Source organism: Oratosquilla oratoria, chromosome 31 (genome assembly GCF_046742065.1).
Source record: "Oratosquilla oratoria isolate Oo_2021 chromosome 31, ASM4674206v1, whole genome shotgun sequence".
In the NCBI taxonomy this organism is placed as follows: Eukaryota; Metazoa; Arthropoda; class Malacostraca; order Stomatopoda; family Squillidae; genus Oratosquilla; species Oratosquilla oratoria.
Window position 1 is genome coordinate 28,505,178 of NC_134807.1, and position 10,000 is coordinate 28,515,177.

Below are 10,000 nucleotides of genomic sequence, written 5' to 3' on the forward strand. Positions count from 1 at the left end.
GTGTGCTGAAGTAATTTTGTATAATCATTTATCTATTCATGGTATTGAACAGACGTCCATTGGTAGTATAGTCAGGTTCTTTAATCACTCAGGCCTCACGCCTACTAATTGGACATGAATGCCTAGGCAGCACGGATAGGGATCGAACTGGCGGAAGTTTCTATTCAAATGTGGTTGTCAGTATCACTTGAACAGGGTCTCAAATAAAAATATTTGTTAGTGAAGCCTTGATGTCCTGGGTTGGTATATCTCTCACGGGCCAAAAGGTCTCCATATATGAATGAAAATGTCTGGGTTCCCTCTCAGCAATCTCGGGAAAAGGAAATGTTATTGTATTAGTACATAGGATATATAAAGCGATGGCACTCACAAAACGTTTTAGTGAAGCTCCGTTATGTTTCTTTGTTTCTTTTTTATTATATGCTTCCGTGAAAAGCAGAAGGAATATATACGATGTTCATTCTTCAAAATGATTTAAAAATACCGCTGAGGTTTTCTCTGATATACGCGGACGAGAAAACGTACCCAGCAATCCCAGACAGATATATATATATATATATACATACATATTTATATTCTTTTTCGACAAATATATAGCTGCAACGGAGAACTCTTATTCCAGGTATCAAAAAATAGAAATTGAAGAATATCATAGTGAAAGAGGGGGAAGAATGTGATGAAAGATAACGAACGCGCGAGAGAAAGAAATGGAATTAGAATTTGTGTCAGAGGACGTAAAAGATATGGAGAACAAAAAAGTTATATAGAGACAGTTGATGGCCTCAATCGTGGAATGTTGACATCCCTTACGATATCATATCCGTTGAGGGGGTGTTATAGCTGTACCAGATAATCAGTTTTAGCATAGAAAAGCCTGTGATGGGTCGGCTGTCTACCTGGAATATTTTCAGATACGATGCTCATGAGAAAAATGTTAGTGAATGAAGCCTTGTGATGCACTGTTTGAATAGTTTTGAAGGATAGAGTATGTGTGGAAATAGGATTTAGGCAGCGCTGGATAGAGTAGAGAGATGTGAAGAATTTAACTGAAATTGGTTGGACCATCACAATAGGTTTATAAGTGTTTGAACGATCCTAAGGAAGTGTAAAGAGGCAAAGGCGAAAGACCTGTATGAAGAATGAAGGGACTGGAATATATAAATGCTGGAGAATAAAGTAACAATGTCTAGTGTGAGGGATAAGAGCAGAATGGGAGGGTCTGGAGAATTTAATATCTATGTTGGAAAAGATGTAGATTGGAAGAAAAGATAAGGAGATTGAAGTGGAGAGGAAGAGGGTGACTAAGTGATGGATTGCTAATGGTGGTGGTGATGATGGTGGAGGCAATGGTGGTGGTGATGGTGACGCTGTCTGCGGGTGGATATATGTCTTAAGTATTCTCCTTCTGTCTTAAAGAGACGGCAGGAGGATTTGATGCGAGTATGGAAGGAGGCAAAAGGGAAGAAAGAAGACGAGGGGGTACATTATAGGAAGGAGGAAATGGAGGATCGAAGTTATGGAAATGGTGGTGTTGCAAAGTGTAGGGAGTTAATATTTGCTTTAAACTTTTATAGTCCCGGTGGTCATATATACATAATAAAGTTGCCCGAAGGGGGAGCTTACAGTACCCATAAGCCACCGAGACTGGAGAACCGTTAAGGGGTTATTGTACCGATCACGAGACGATTTTCTTGGCTTGTATAAATGACCTCAGGCCTTTATGTTCCTTGGGACTGGGACGGGAAGCCAGAACTTTGTCAAGGAACAAACTCTGTCAAGTAAGAAACTCAACTCCACTCCCTCCTCTCCTCCTCATCTTCCATCTCTCCCTCTTCCTCTTCCTCCTATCTATTCTCCTCATTCCTGTCCTATTAATCCTACTCATCCTCGTCCTCCTCTTCTTCGTCTTCCTTATCCGAGCCGAGGAACAAACTCTGTCAAATAAGAAACGCAAATCCACCACCTCCTCAACTTCCTCCTCCTCCTCCTCCTCCTCCTCCTCCTCCTCCTCCTCCTCCTCCTCCTCCTCCTCCTCCTCCTCCTCCTCCTCCTCCTCCTCCCCTTCTTTTTTCTTTTTCTTCTTTTTTCCCGCTCGTCTAATTTCTCCTCTTTTTCCTCCTACTCCTCCTCTTCTTCCTCTTCTTTCTCCTTCTGCTCCTCCTCTTTCTCCTCCTCTTCCTTATCTGAGACGAGAAGAAAAGCTTTGCCAGTGTCATGTGAAAAAGTAGAAGGAAGAAAAGGAAGAGTTTGAGGAAGAAGGAGGAAATCTTTGACTGATGGGGAACAGATGTGTGAAGGCAAATTTGCTGCTGTACATAGTGAGATCAAAGTTGACTCCTCACATGAGAAATGAAGCCTTCTTTCAGCATATAGATCAAATCATTCATAATATACCGATGGAGGGAAGGAGTTAATCGGATAAGGATTAAATCATTCACTCAGTGTCCTCTCCCTCCCTATCCCGTCTTCAAGGTGATTTGAATAATTCATTGTGACTAAAAGCCAGTTCTGTGAAGTATGCCATCATTCTAGATTGGTAGAAATGATTTATTACATCGTCAATCAAAGACTTATGTTTCCCAGAATAAAGGGATTTAGTTGTTTCGCCAGGTTAAATGAGGTTATCAGGGACATCGTAGACATATAAGAAAAGGCCGTAAACTTGAAAAAAACATGAAATTTAAAGACTTTAGCTGAAACCAATCTTCACTCTTCCGTCGTCATTATATTTTCAATCTTCACTTTTGTAGAGACTTCGCCTTCAAGAAGTCTTCAAGTTTGAAAAGTATCACTGTTTCAAAGTCTTCACCTTCACCAAGTGTCTTGTTTTCTTTCCTGTGTCTTACACACACTTGGAGTCGCCTTACGGCCTCTTAACCTGGAAATCATTAATAACGCAGGTCAGATAATGAAACACTCGGTAGTACCAACAACGAAAGTAAGTAACGACCTAAGTGTAGTCTACAAGATTCCTTGTAGAAAATGTAGGAAAGCGTGCTTTGGCGAGAGACATAGAGGTTTCCAAACGAGAATAAGAGAACACAAGGCGGACTTGAGAAACCAACGCCTCTCAAATGCACTGGTGGGCCATGTAGACAAAAAAGGTCATCTACCCAACTGGCAAGAAAGAAAAGTGTTAATTAAAGGCCTAGCATAGAAACAGAGAGGATCTAAACATAGCTACCGAGGACAGCATGAACCAAAACGTAGGGGGATATAATATGGTCAAAATACACGGCCAAATACAAAGCCATTAGAAGCAACACAAGGACGGCGCTGACCTAGCTCGGTGGGGGAAATATCCGCTGGTCTTTTGTCCGGCAGGATTCACACTCACAATATTCTACCATCAAGTCAGCTTTCTCAATCTATTTTTATACTTTTACTCGTTTTATTATAATATTTGGGAAGTACGTTTTGATTTATTCTGAGTAGATTGAGTATGTATTCATTTATTACATGTCTCTGTCCAACTTCCCCGGGTCCCCTGCTTAGTTTGTAGGGTTATAGTGTCAGGTCTTCCATGTATATTGTCAGCTTCATGCAGGAGTATTATTCCTTTCAATAAGCTCTAAGCAAAACTGGATATATATATATATATATATATATATATATATATATATATATATATATATATATGTATAAATATATATATACATATGATGTATTATTTGCACTGAAAATGTGAATACACGAAAGCGCTCTGCTTTAATAGTTTTTCTTCGTGGTCAACCTTGCATTTTCAAGAACCCACGCTCCCAGTGTTTTTCCTGCATATATATATATATATACATATATATATATATATATATATATATATATATACATATATATATATATATCTTTTCCTAAAAATTTATATGATTGTCTATAACTATAATTGCCATGATTCATATATTCAGTAGGTGAATTCATACATACATTACATTCGATTAAAATGCATTTCTCCGAACCGGGTGGAAGTGCAGGAGAATTCTCTGTCGGTGAGAGAATAGGAAGAAAAGAATGTAATTAGCGTCTAGGGAAAAGTATGTGACATTCAAATTAGAAGTGAGATATGATGGGCGTTGCGGCCGAAGAAGACTGGAAGAGGAAATAGGGTTTGGGAGATAGGAGAAGGTGAAGAAAGAAGAGTAGGAGAGGAGGAGGAAGACGAACAGGTATAGGAGGAGAAGGTAAAGGAATTGTTGGTTATAATTATAATGGCTCTGGTGGTGGTGGTGGTGGTGGTGGTGGTGGTGGTGGTGGTGGTGGTGGTGGTGGTGGTGGTGGTGGTGGTGGTGGTGGTGGTGGTGGTGGTGGTGGTGGTGGTGGTGGTGGTGTGGTGGTGGTGGTGGTGGTGGTGGTGGTGGTGGTGGTGGTGGTGGTGGTGGTGGTGGTGGTGGTGGTGGTGGTGGTGGTGGTGGTGGTGGTGGTGGTGGTGGTGGTGGTGGTGGTTGTGGTCGTGAGAGTGAAGGCACCAGTGATGGTTTGTGGTGTGTGTAGAGGTGTTGATGGTGGTTGTGGGGAGGTGACGCCAATGGCGGTAAGAGTGATGAAGATGGCGATGTTGATGATGATGGTAGGTGGGTGTGGTATCTGTTTTGTTTATAGCAGGGGTGGTGGTGGCTGTGGTGGTGGTGGTGGTAGTATTGGTATAAGTGGTGGAGGTGGAGGTGAATGTGAGAGAGAAATGAAGTAAGGAAGAAAGTGAAGAGATAACCTTGGATAGAATTCTAAATGTGTATCTATGATAAAAACTGCGTCTTCCAATTAACCGTTCAACCGCGGAGGAATTTCCTATAAACAAATGAATGTGTCTTGTATTCTGTTTAATGAAATAAGGATTAAAGCTATCGGTTGTAATCAGATTCAGGTTTTTAGAAGTTTTTTGAACAAGTCGTACGCCACATACCAAATACTGGATAAGAATTGCAAGTTAGCTTGTGAGGAGAATGATTGAGAAAACAAAAAACAAAAACAAAAAAACGGAAAGGGAAGGAAGGGAAAGAGAGGTGTGTGTGGAAGGAGAAATTAGACGAAGGTAAAGACAAGGATCAGATGAGGAGACAAGAGAAGATTGATTTTGCTTCCAAGTCATTCAATAAAAGTTTTTTTTTAAATGGTAAATCATACTAATTAGCATGCCTAGAAATGTTTCATTATAGATTGTATGATGAACTGATTAAATTAAGGTGTACAACAAGGTTATAAATGAATAGAAATTATAATGCACTTCGAGACTTAAGTAATATTTATGTTGTGAAGAAGCTATAGGTTTAGGATATTGGTAGTCAACTGAATAGAGCATAAAATATAAATATTCGTATCAATGTTTTCGATAAAATCTATCTATATTAACGTGTGCTATACTTTAGCTAAATTACAAGAATATAGGAATCTATACTAAGTGTATAGACAAAAGGATTATTATAAACTGAAGTTCAGATATCAAGGAACGTTTTGCAATTTATCTATGCAAACTTGAAGTACATAAACAGGTAATGATACCTACATCTTTTATAATAAAATGTAGATAATCCAGTACCTATAATAAGCTCTTTAGAAAAAGTGTAAATAAATAGAAAATGTAGCTTTCGGAGGGATGGGGCTGATGACAAAAGACACCATGAAGATGCAGGGAAGCACAAAAGCCGATGTTATGGGAGAGAGTTTGGAAAGGTTTGGGAGAATATGGATGAAGAGTTTAAGGAATAGAAGGATTTCAAAGGGAATTGTCATTGTGAATATAAAGGGACACATATGAAAAAGGGAAATGTGATGAAAAGAGAAGTAAATGGAGGAGAGGAAAAAAGAGAATTAAGAGGAAGAAGCAAGGTAGAAGGAAGAGGAGAAGACAGAAGAATAAAAGAAGTAGGAAGAGAAGGAGATGGAAGAGAAACAGGAGGAGAAGGAGGAATAGAAAGAAGAGGATATGATGAGGACGAGGAGGAGGAGGAGGAAGAACGATAGTTTTATTAGTAGTAGTAACAGTAGTCGCATACCTCACTTAAGGAAGAAGCATTGATATATAAATAGGTGGATAGATAGTACTTGGAGGAGGAGGAGGAGGAGGAGGAGGAGGAGGAGGAGGAGGAGGAGGAGGAGGAGGAGGAGGAGGAGGAGGAGGAGGAGGAGGAGGAGGAGGAGGCGGCAAAGGAAGTGGAGTAAAAGAAGTAGGAGAAGAAAGAAATGGAAGAAGAGGAGTTGATAAATGAAGAGAAGAAGGAAGAAAAGAAGGAGGGGAGAGGAGGAAGAGGGTTGGAAGAGAGGAGCAGGAGGAAAGGAGGAGGAGGGGAAGAATATATTTAAAAAATGGGATTGAAAATAAAAGCACAGTCAACATATAGGGCTCCAAGAGAGGAGATATATCTGAGGGAAAGTAAATAGGAGACGTAAATGGAGGTAAGTGAGCAGTAGAGTGAAAGGGGAGAGAAGGGATTCTAGAGAAATGGAACACGAGACACTAGGGGAGGAAACCTAGTCAGGAAAGAAACTAGATAAGGAGGGTTTAGAGATTGTGGGAAAAGGGGGGAAATTTCCTAATGGGAGAAGGTACAGAGGGAATGGGTAAAGTATGGGAAAGGGTAAAGTTTCAGACTTGATGGGGAGCAAATGTAAAGGTGGAAAGGGAAGAGGAGAGGGGAAGGAAGGATAAATTGACCATCGAGGTGGGGAGGGATGGGTAGAGAGGCTCGACGGAAGAAGAGAGGAGGAAAGAGGGGGAGCCGAGAAAAGAGGAGAGTTGCAGTGCCCCGGAAAAAGTGTCTTGTGGAGAAAGGACAGAGTTAGGCTGCAGCAGACGATCCGTAAAGACGCAGACGTAGAAAAAGGTCAAGAGAATGTAGAAAAAGGCCAAACGAACATGAAAAAGGCCAAACGGACGTGGAAATGGGTCAAACGAAGGGAGAAAAGAGGACAAACAAAATCAAGTTTGAGTGGGGAAAGAAGGAGCATCAAATGCGGGCTCACTTTGGAATGATTCGCTTGAACGAATAACGGAAAGAGACATTTGGGATTAAAAAGAGAAGAAAGGGGAGAGAAGAAATGACGTAGAAGGAAAATGGGAGAATTAGTGGAGTCAGATGAATGACGGGAGGAACATGCTGGAAGGAAAGGAAAGGAAAGGGAAGGAAAGAGAGTAGAAGAGAAGGGAAGTGAAGGGAAGGGAAAGGGGAAGGGAAGGGAAAGGAAGGGAAGAGAAGGGAAGGTATGGGAAGGGAAGGGAAAGGAAGGGAAGGGAAGGGAAGGGAAGAAAAGGAAAGGGAAGAAAAGGAAAGGGAAGGGAAGGGAAGGGAAGGGAAGGGAAGGGAAGGGAAGGGAAGGGAAAGGAAGGGAAGGGAAGGGAAGGAAAGGGAAGGGAAGGAAAGAGAAGGGAAAGGAAGGGAAGGGAAGGGAAAGAAAGGGAAGGGAAGGAAAGGGAAGGGAAGAAAAGGAAAGGGAAGAAAAGGAAAGGGAAGAAAAGGAAAGTGAAAGGGAAGGGAAGGGAAGGGAAGGGAAGGGAAGGGAAGGGGCTAGGATTGATGTAGAAAACAAAACTCCAGAAAACTCAGAGATCGTCCCTATGTTTTTTAATGAAAGAAAAATGTGTTTTCTTAGTCTTGTACTGGGTAAAGGCAGATTAAATCGAATGACATGGACGGATATTTTGTCCGGAGTGCCAGTATTTCTCCCGTTGGTACAATACAGTGCCGAAGAGATTAGATCATAAAAGTAGTGGAGAAATTAATGCTTAGTAACAGAAGAGAGATATAGCAGACGCAAAAGAATGATCATCAATCCTTTTTGTGAGGAGATGAGTTTTCAATCATATGAAAAAACGGTGATTGATTTGGTCCGTAGAATGTCAATTACGTTATTGAAATATCTCCTCTAAATAGATAATTAAATAAATAAATAAATAAATAAATAAATAAATAAATAAATAAATAAATAAATAAATGAATAAATAAGTAAATATATATATAAATAAATAAATTTGTTATTTAATTAATAAATTAATAAATAGATAAATAAGCAACTAAATAAACAAATAAATAACTAGATAAATTAATAAATAAAAGAAATAATAAAAAAGTGGATAGATAGGAAAATAATCAATAAAATAATAAATCAATAGATAAGTATATCAGTAAATATATAAATAAGTAAATGAAAAATTAAAATGATTAATTGATAATTTATTATTTGAAAAATAAACATAAAGTAATTAAATAGGTAAATAAATAAATAAGTGAATAAATAAACAAATATGTGAGTAATCGAATATATACAAGATAAATGAATGAATAGATAAATGTATGAATAAATAAATAAATAAATTAATAAATAAATAAACAATTAGATATATAAATAAATAGATATATAAATATATAGATAAGCAGAATGTAATTAATACCCCTTAGAAGGTAACCTAGAGTCTTGGTCAGTAACATTTTACTGAGATTCTTAGTCTTCAAGAAGTTTAAGATATAATGATGCTAACAATAACAAATATCACAAAAACATATTTCTCCAACATGGATGGCTGGAGAACAAACCTGTTAATGTTATGGACTGAAGTTTACCAGATCATCTATCCTTATAAACAATCTCACGCCAACAATGAGCCTGACTGAGGACCACATTGACAACAAATTTATTGATTTGTTAGCTTATTTTCATTTTGTTGCAATATAACCCTAAAAGTGTAACTACTGTTAATGAATAATTCACTGTATTTCATCGTGTAATGGATAAATTAAATCAAAGTTCTGGCGGTCATCATGAAAAATGTTATAGCTAAATTTTCTTCCAGTCAAATAAAAACATTAATTAAATTACTCCTCTAGGGAAATTAAATTTATGAGCATAATACTATATTTTTTTTTTAGCGAAGATGAGTCAAAACCCAAACCAAAAGCTGTTCCTGTGAGTAATTTGCAGAATAGACAACTCTGATCTTCGACCACTTAAAGCAGAGTTGAGCAAAGTTGAAGGAGAAAGAGGTGACTATTTTCTTCTTTTTTTCAAAGACCAAGCGAAGTGGTAAGAAAAAAGAAATCAAAAGATGGAAGACCACAAATGGACGAAGTAATGAAAAGCGGAGACGCAGACAGAGCAAAGTTTGCGAAATGTTAAAGTTATAAAGAAAACAAAGAAGAACTCGACTGGAAAAGGATTCAGCAGAGTCTTAACAAGTCTTAACGAGGATCTCAGCTGGAGGAACGTAAGAGGAAAACATACAGGAACCCGCGAAGATGTACCAGAAATAACGAGTATCAAATCCACAAAGAAAAAAGAACTAAAGAGAATGAGGAAGAACCTTGGAAGAAATAGTAAAACATTATTTCTGTTTCATAGGTTCCTTCAGCTGAAGAAAATCTTCCGAATCAAAACAAATAGATTATCATGGCCACAAACACAACAAAAGACTAAAAAGGTTACGCTCCTATCATAATGAGTTATTTTTCCTTAAAAGAAAATTATTTCAAATAAAAGAAAACGTCTACTAGTGGAACTAAAATAAAAACTAAAGTTCCAGTACATAGGGAAAGCGGTGAATAAAATTCAATTAATATATTCTTATCTTTTTTGTTGAGAAATTTTTCCTCTGCTGAATAGATTTCACTGGTTCAAGCTAGCGTAATGAATGAAGTCATACATGTAGTGAAAATATAAAAAAAAAATGGAACGTAGACAAGAAACAACGAAATAACAGAAAAAGGGTGGACAAAAATTAGATTGAAGTAACCAGTCTAGATTACATTAATTTTATGCAATTACTGTCATTTTCATTTCTGACCTTATTTATTCATTCATGTAATCATTTTTTACGCATTAGTTTATTTGTATACAAATAGATACCTGTATATATATAAATAAGTAGGTATCTGTCAATGTATATAAACAAATATAGATATATGATTATATATATACAAAGAAAAAAGGAGTAAAATAGGTGGGAATAGGTACGTACCTGACTTATGTAACTCCCTTATAAGGTGAAAAAAATCTTGATAGATAGATAGATAGATAGATA